Genomic DNA, 9117 nt, shown 5'->3' with positions numbered 1-9117 from the left:
CTGCTGCATCTCTCTCTCCTGGTCCTGAGCAGGGATGCAGGAGGCCTTGCCTGGATGACTGTACCTGACCTTCNTAAGGGTGTAAACCTTACTTAGCATCACAGGAGCTCAAATTTGGCACTTGACACAGTAATAAAATGGCTTACTGATCAGCAAGCTGGCCAGGAATAGCTTATGGACAGAAATCACAATGGCATGATTGATAAGCTTATGTGACACTCTAGTAGGTCACACCCAACAGCTGCACTCCCAGCACACTAGGAAACTCTGCTCTCTGGTACATTCCATCTGTGCAGGGGGCCCTTCCTCCATGGGAAAGCACTGGTGCCTGAGGCTGGCATCCACATTAATAGGAGTTGGATGACATTAAAAGACTGTGTACTTCTTTAAGTCCTGTGCCCAATATGGGGCTCTGGTTCTCCCATCCAAGGATCAAGAAGTCCAATTTCTAGACATTTATTAGCAGTAATCTCCTCTCTACAAATAATTTATTTTTTGACAGTTTTATACATGTATATATGTTGAACATAGCCACCTTGAATTCTGCCCAGTACTTCCCTTCCCATCTTCATAGCTTTTGTCTTTTTCTTTCTTGGGGCCCCAGATATCCCATAGCATCATGCTGAACTGACAGGAGCACTCATTCATTCCACAGCACTACTGGGCACCTTACTCATATCAAGTGCTCTACTGTGCTAAACTGAACCAGTCTGGGGTTCAGAGAGGTCTGATGAGAAGCCCTACCTGTACCTGCTGCATCTCTCTCTCCTGGTCCTGAGCAGGGATGCAGGAGGCCTTGCCTGGATGACTGNNCCTGNNCTTCAGTGGACACCTTCCTCCTTGGACCAGACTCAGGAAGGACAGCAGATTCTTGTTTGGGTTGGGAGTTGGGGACATGACTGGGAGGAGAGTTGGGGCAGAGAAGAGAAGCTGTGGTCAGCCCTGTGCTGAGATGTGGTCTGTATAGGGAGGGAAGAGTTGGAGAAGCAGGGGTGTGATTTGCTGTCAGTGGTAGGGGAAAGGTGCTGGGGTCAGGGGAGGTCAGCTGCTGCTCTTCACAGGGAGACGAGGATGGAGAAGTGACCACTTACAACATAGACCCCTGTCTCCTTTTCAAATAAGAGGACTGAACTCCTCTGTTTTGATGGACACATGGTCACTCAGAATAATACCACATTCCCCATCCTTTCTTGTACTTAAAGGTGACAGTGTTTGGCCAGTGAAGGCCAGTAAGCAGAAGCAGAATTTTCAGGGGTAACCTGCAAAGGAGAGGGCATGGTCTTTATTCATTCTAAGAAGCTGACTGCAATGTTACAGAATGACTGGTTTTAGTTTTTTTAGACTTGTGTTTGTGCATCCACACACCTCCTCACTGGATGTGTGGAAGCCAGAGGACAATTTGTAGAAGTGGGTTTTCTCCATCTATGTGGGTTCTGGGGATCAAACTCAAGTTATCAGGCCCTGTGTCAATCATCCTTAGTCTCTGATCTTGCCAATCCTTGGCTGGATTTCATGTATCTATTTTGGACTAAAATAATGTTAGGAATGGGTGCTCCCCATGGTTAAAGCAAAAAGATAAAAAGATCTTGGATCCTCGATACCATAGTCTTATCATAGCTCTGGATAGGTTCCACATGATAAAGAAAAGTACTATTTCAATCATTTATATATTAGGTTATTTTTTAAAATTAGAAACCAAACAATTCTAACCCAGTAACAAATGTGAAGGCTTACAGTTAAGGCCTACAGTTAAGGCATACAGTTAAGGCCTAAGAAGCGGTAGTCTTAACGAGAGTTATGCTTTGCTTATTGAAGCAGGGCCTTGGGTAGCCCAGGAGAGCCCAGCCCTCAGCATCAGCTCCCTGCGCTGGTATCAGGCCGTGCTGTCACACACACACACACACACACACACACACACACACACACACACACACACACACACACACACACGTGCGGCTCTTCCTGACTTGGAGGCACTTTTCAGTTACAAAGCACTTCCAGATATACTTTCTTGCTTGACATCCACAGCTCCATTAAAATACATTACACTGTTTCATGGTTGAAGGCATGGAGACCCAGAGAAATCAGTAGCTAACCCACCTGGTGAGTGAGCTGAACTTTCCTCCTCCCACTGACCTGGTTCCTCAGCCAGCACTCACTAATGCAGGGCGGTGGGCAGGCTGGGAAGGTTCAGGGTTTGCCTGATGCTGGATGTGAAAGCAGAGAGCTCACCCCAGGAGAGCGCAGATGCCTGGAACTAGAACACTATAAGGAAACATTTATGGGGCAAAGGGTAGATAGATCAGTGGGAGACTGTCAAACATGTGAGGCCCTGGGTTCCAACCTCAAGACTTGGAAAAATGAAGAAGAAAGCTCTTCTTTCTTTTCTTTTTTCTTTCTTTCTTTCTTTCTTTCTTTCTTTCTTTCTTTCTTTCTTTCTTTCTTTCTTTCTTTCTTTCTTTCTTTTTTTTTGGTACAGCAATCACCTTGCATAAAGCAGTTCTGCTGTTGTAGGGGTGATGTGGGGCACAGGAGGCTGTGGAGGGTAATGAGAAATGAACAGCAGAAGGGGATTGGAGGGAAATGTGTTTGCCAGCTGGCGGGCTTGCAAGCCCATTTTAGAAGTAATCAGGAGCCATCAGATGCTTAGCCCGAGTCTGCTGAGTGTCTTGTGACCCTGGAAATGTTTTCTTGGTATCAAAGGGATCTGCTTCTCTCTGCAGTCCTCCCTCCTCAGAGGACAGCCTGGGACTTTGGGGGACTCTTTCCTCTTTGGTGACAACTTTACTGACTTCTTTTCAGTTCCTTTCTTGAAATCTAGCCCTGAATCCTGAAGTGGACACTAGGAGTGGTGGTATGTGCCAGCTCTTAGAGGGAGGTGGGCACCCAGGTCCTCCCTGTCCTAACAGCAGGCAATAGTATGATTTTGTTAGTCAGAATGTGGAAGCCAGGCCGTAAGCAAGCCATGTGCCTCCTCCTCAGGTTCTGTTCTAAGAAACAAAGAGCCCAGAAAATCCCATTCTGTACAGCCCTACCATAGCCCCTGTAACCTTGAGTCGCCCGCCCCAGCTTGGCTCTGGAGGCACATTAAAGCAAGCCTCGCCCCTCCCAGCTGTGATCTGCCCACTTGCTCTTTCTCTTCATCTCTGGTCCTGGATTCCTGGCTGTGCTCCCTGGCTTTGATATTTGCTTCTGAGTTCTCTGGTTTGGCAACTCATCACATTCCCCTGTGGCTTTGGGGGCCTCTGGATTTTGTTGGTCAGCCCTCTGCTGTGTCTCCTCCTCTGATTTTATGTCCTTCCTTGGCCTTGCATGAGGAACATTCTGGTTTGGGCTCTGCAGAATTCAATGGCTACATCAGAGTTGGAAGTGGCATTGAGCTAACATGTGGTAGGGAGCAAGAAAGACCCCCCCCCCCAGTCCTGCCTGTGGCCACAGTTGCTCCTCTTGTGAGGGAGACACAGGTACAAGGCACCCATCACTGTTGACAGCAGAGCTGTAACATCAACCTAATATTCAAAACACCAGGCCTTGCGAATCCCACAAATCGTTTCTGAGCAGAGAGGAAGTGTCTGGTTCTGTTCTAGTTCCTTGAGACATGGCTGTGAAGAACTCCAAAGCCTTGCAGGCAAGGAGACTGCATTCTAGTTGGAGGAGTCGTACAGAAGGCAGACCTCCCATCTATTTTTCCCGCTGAGAAGTGTTGGCATAGAGTCTTGAGTCTGCCTCCACACTTGAAGCATGGTTGCATGCACATGTGTTCAGGGACAGACAGACAGACAGACAGACAGACACACACACACACACACACACACACACACACACACCCCTCACCACTGGAAGTTCAGAACAAACACCATTGCTCTAAGCCTTTCTTAGCTAATCTGAGTCCTGCTGTTACATGGGAAAAGGGAGGGGTGGGTTGCTGGTAGGAGGTTTAACTGGAGGGAATGGAGGAGACGCCCCTGGCTGGGGGTCAGTTCCAGGTCTTGTTAGCTGGGATGGTATGCAAGATCACCTGCACAGGTGGAGAGTAACCGTTTTCAGGGCTAGGAAGTATGTTTCTGGGTCAGCTGGTGCATACTTCAGGAGCTTTCTGGGAATACAAAGTTGCTACTCATTCTTTAAGTCTTTGGTCCAGCCCTGTGGGTGATTCCTGTGCATACTGAAGGCTGAGAAGCAACTGAGCAACTGGACTGGACTTTTTGTCTAAATGCAGGTTTTTATTTTATTTTATTTTTTTCCACATTTTTTTGAGACAGGGTCAAAAATCCCAGGCTGGCCTCAAATTATCAATCCTCCTGCTTCAGCCTCCCAAGTGCTGGGGTTCTAGGTATATACTGTTGGCTATGCACACCAACTCCGTTTAAACACAAGAGTTTGCCTTTGTAAGCCCCGTCCCTGGAGACCTCCAGATATCATGCTCCAGCCCTAGACTGCTCTCATGCTGGAGAGCTCCTTCAGGTAGAAGCCCCTATGCAGCATTTCCTAGTCTACCCTCACCCACACCCAAAGTGGGAGTGGCCAGGCCCCGCCCTAAAGAAAAAAACCACCAATCCCTGAGCTTGCCCCAAGATCATGCCACATAATCTCTCCAATCTCAGATCATCTTTGAGAGCTCCACCCCTCCAACTCCTCCCCCTCCCCCAACCCTATATAAACCCTGTCTTCTGCTCAGTTCTCTGCTGCTGCTTCTCTCTCACCTGAACAGAGTCATCTCCCTTCCTGGGTTTTGCCCTCCCCCCCCTCCAAAAAAAAATCTCTTGTGTGACTTTGTAATATTCCGTGGCTCCTGACTGCCATTGGATAGCTTTCCAATTGGAGCTGTGACACATGTACCACTGTGCCTGGCTACTTAGAGGATTTTTAACTGTTTCAACTAAGGAACACCATTCTCTAGCTTTTTCCTTCTTTTATTTGGTGTTGGGGAAGACACCCGGCTCAGTACATGGCAAGTGCTCTACCACTAAATTACTCCCTCATCTCCAAGCCTACGTTTGTATTAGTCTGCAAACTGCTACATGTTTGTCAATTATTTTATTGCCTTAGGAGAACTTTTATGTAATAGACTTATGTAATGCTAGAAGATATTTCTACATTAATATTTCAGTTTATGAAAGTTATACTTTTTATTTTATTGTTTTATTTTACTTTGAGATAGGATCTCTAACAGTGCAGCTCAATCTTGCCTGGAAGTTGCTGTGTAGCCCAAGATGGTAATGAGTTTGAGATTCTCCTGGCCTCAGCCCATAAGATACTAAGGGTACTTAGGTACAGACCTAGCTGAAAGCTGTAAGTTTTAGGATCCAGTTTTGTGACGTTTAGTGTGCACATCATGTTTTTGTGCTCACCGGTGTTTTAATGTACTCCCCCTTCATAATGCTTTTTGACTAATGCTCCGTTAGCTCATGAGTTCTCCCCGCCTTTAATATCACTTACAAACTTGAGTAATTAAATTGGCTTAGACAGCTTAAAATATAATTAAGCGCTTCAAACATTTGACATCTAACATCTGCTTAAGGCAGACTTATAAATGTTACAAGATCTTAGAAATGAGTGTTTAATGCTAAGAATGTCAAACGGTGTTCAAAAACCACGGGCTTCCGTTCACAGCTCTTAGCATACACATCCATGCGTTCTGACCACCATACCCGGTCTGTCTCACCACTAAACACCACAAAGCATGCTTTTGGATATTTCCAATACCTTAATTGGCAAATTTAAAAAATTCTACCTTTCAAATTGGTTAACATGGGCACAGGGGACTGGGGAGAAGGGTTCAGACAACACAGATGTGGGAAGGAGGAGGGAGGACAATAGAGTGGGAAGATGGCAGGAAGGAAGAAAAACAAGAACAAATTGTGTTTGATTGTCTCAGACAGGGCTTCTCTACATACCCCTGGCTGGCCTGTAACGTGCTATTGGAGCAATGTGCTGTTATGTACCAGATTAGCTTTGAACTCATCTGCTTCTGCCTCTTGAGTGTTAGGCTTATAGGCACGTGCTTTTCTCTTTCTTTCTTTCTTTCTTTCTTTCTTTCTTTCTTTCTTTCTTTCTTTCTTTTAAGCCCACTACACCTAGCCAAATTTTGTTTAAATCATTTCTAATAAAACCCAATTCTTTGTAAACTAATAACAAGTTAATTTTAAAAGTTTTGGATTAAGATGGAAATTAACTGCTTTGGAATTTACATATTGTTCTGACTTTCCAGATTAAGCAGAAGCCAAGAATTCTTTTAGAAAATGGTGGCTGGGTCAGGGAGATAGCTCAGTTGGTAAAGTGCTTACATCACAAACGCAGGAACCTGAGCTCAATGTCCCAACCCACTCTTAATAGCTGGGCATGATAGCATGGGCATGATAGCATGGGCATGATAGCATGGGCATGATAGCATGGGCATGATAGCATGGGCATGATAGCATGGGCATGATAGCATAGGCACGATACCATGGGCATGATAGCATAGGCATGATAGCATAGGCATGATAGCATAGGCATGATAGCATAGGCATGATAGCATAGGCATGATAGATACATCTATAATCTGAGCTCTGAAAAGGCAGAGACGTGTTGAATCCTGAGACTCACTGGCCAGTCAAACTATCTGAATCCAACAGGCCCAGGTGCATGAGAAACCTTGTCTTAAAAAAAAGTGAAGCACGCTTGAGGAAGACCCTTGGCATCAGCTCTGGGTTCTACACATATACGTATGAAAACATGTACACACAGACACACACAGACACAGACACACACACACACACACACACACACACACAAATACATCTCTCTCATTCTCTCTCTGTCTCTTCTCTGTCTCTCTCTCTCTCTGTCTCTCTCTCTCTCTGTCTCTCTCTCTCACAAACACACACATACACAAACACACTGGCAAGTATTGAATCTCAAGTGAATTTTACCACCACTTTTTTTTTTAAGCAAAAGAAAAAAAATTAAAACCAGAATGTTAAAGGCTTAGTGCCCTGAGCTACTGTGAGGGGTGGGGACATAAGGAGGGGACACCTAGTAAGAAGTTTTTAGGAATTATTGTTACTTTGTTTTGTTTCTTTGAGGCAAGATGCTCTTCAGTCTCCGTGGCTGATGAGGTACTTTCTCAGGCTGGCCTTGAACTCAGAGCATCCTCTTGCCTCAGCCTCCCAAATGCTGGGATTACAGGAGCTCACTGCTATAACCAGCTTGTCAGTGAGCACATTGCTTTTCCATTTTGTCTTTTTCTTCCTTTTGCCTTTGCTGGGGATAGAACCCAGGCCACTATAATATGATTTGTAAGTGCCCAGATACTGGCCTCTAATAGTCTGACCACTTAAAGATATGGGGCTTCCTCAGAGAGCAGCTGATTCAATGTAGGAGTATGAGGAAAATTAAAGTAAATCTGGTAGCCGAGGCCAGAAGCACATTAGTCTGTAGCCAGGCTGATGACAACATTAAAAGAAAAACAGACTCAGACAAACCACACCAAACCAAGCCAAACAAATAGCCAAACCAAACCAAACCAAACCAAAACCAAAAAACAAGCTGAGCTTTGACCATCACTGTTTCAGAAAGAAATCATTTATGAAACAGAAAAACTGATCTGTAGTGACAATGTGCGTATGCATGCATGTGTGAGTGCGTGCAGTGACAGTGTGTGTGTGCATGCACGTGTGAGTGCGTGCAGTGACAGTGTGCATGTGCATGCATGTGTGAGTGCGTGCATGTTTTCTAGTTGGCCATTATGCAAGCAAGAAGCCCACCAGCATTGGTTGGTCAGCTTTCCATTACCATAAAGATGCATTGTATGCCAGGCAAACTACCCCATGGCTGAGCTGAAGGTCTGAAGAAGTCCGTGTGCCTTTGTAGGGGATTGTGGGATCCTGGTCTCTTTCTGGTTTTTATATCCCAGTCATGTGACTGGCTGTGCTCTGTGGTGAGAGCCATCAGAATGTGCTGCCTCTGTGCAGACCCTGAAGCCACAGGCAGACACTCCTGGGCTGAAACCCCACACTATGCACTCACATAAACTGATTTCTGTCTGGCTTTTTTTTTTTTTTTTTTTTTAAAGTAGCATCAAACTGACCAACATGGGTTCATACATCAACTGAACAGTGGGCATTTGGGGGAACTCACACATCCTCTTCCCCCTTTTTTCTACAGCACATATCCATTGTCATGACAGACTCCAGGCTTTTCATAAAAGATTTTTTAATATATATATTCTAATAGTCAAAGCTTGCTTTTTAAAATTTCTGTGTCTGTTTTTCTTTTACTACTACAGTCAACACCGGCCGAGAACAGCGTGCTTCTGGCCCCAGCTACCAGATTTCCTTTGATTGTCCTTGCAGTCAGTCTTGTACGGAATCAGCTGCTCTCCGAGGAAGCCCTGCGTCTTCAAGTGCATACGGCTGTTAGAGACCAGTAGTTGTGCACTTGAGCATGGAATCCTATCATCCACTGAGGACCAAAGGCAGTGTGGCTGCGGCTAGACTCCTCTAGTGAGAACTGGAAAATGAGTTCACACTGATGTGTCCAATTTAACTCCAAGTCCAATAAGTCCTCCAGAAAACTTACCCTACAGTAAGAGGTTTCCATTTAGTCTACCCTCTCCCTTCTGGGGTCATCTTCAGGTCCTTGTGCATGCTAGGCAAGAACCCTGCCACTGAGAGATACATACTCCCAGTCCCTCCCCACTTTGAACTCTCAATTTCTTCTACCGTTATTCTTTGTTAAAAACACCAGATCCCCCTCCTCCCCTCCTTCATCGGATCTCCCACAATGCATTGCTTCAGACAGAAAGGGAACATTCATAATCAGAGAATCTCTTAAAACTTAACTCTACAGTAACAAGCTATCCGGTACATCCTTTGCCTTATTTCCCATGAGACAGGGTCTTATGTAGTCCAGGTTGGCTTCAAACTTGATACATAGCCAGGGATGACCTTAAACTCTGGAGCCTCCTTTGTCTATATCCCAAGGTTAGCCTGGGCTACTTGTGTGAGAACCTGTCTAGACAGCCAGAAAGAAAGATGAGAGAAAGAAGGAAAGAAAGCAAACAGGAAGGAAGGAAGGAAGGAAGGAAGGAAGGAAGGAAGGAAGGAAGGAAGGAAGGAAGGGAGGGAGGGAAGG

The sequence above is a fragment of the Mus pahari genome, chromosome 2, assembly GCF_900095145.1.
Source record: "Mus pahari chromosome 2, PAHARI_EIJ_v1.1, whole genome shotgun sequence".
In the NCBI taxonomy this organism is placed as follows: Eukaryota; Metazoa; Chordata; class Mammalia; order Rodentia; family Muridae; genus Mus; species Mus pahari.
This window is presented reverse-complemented; position numbering follows the sequence as displayed.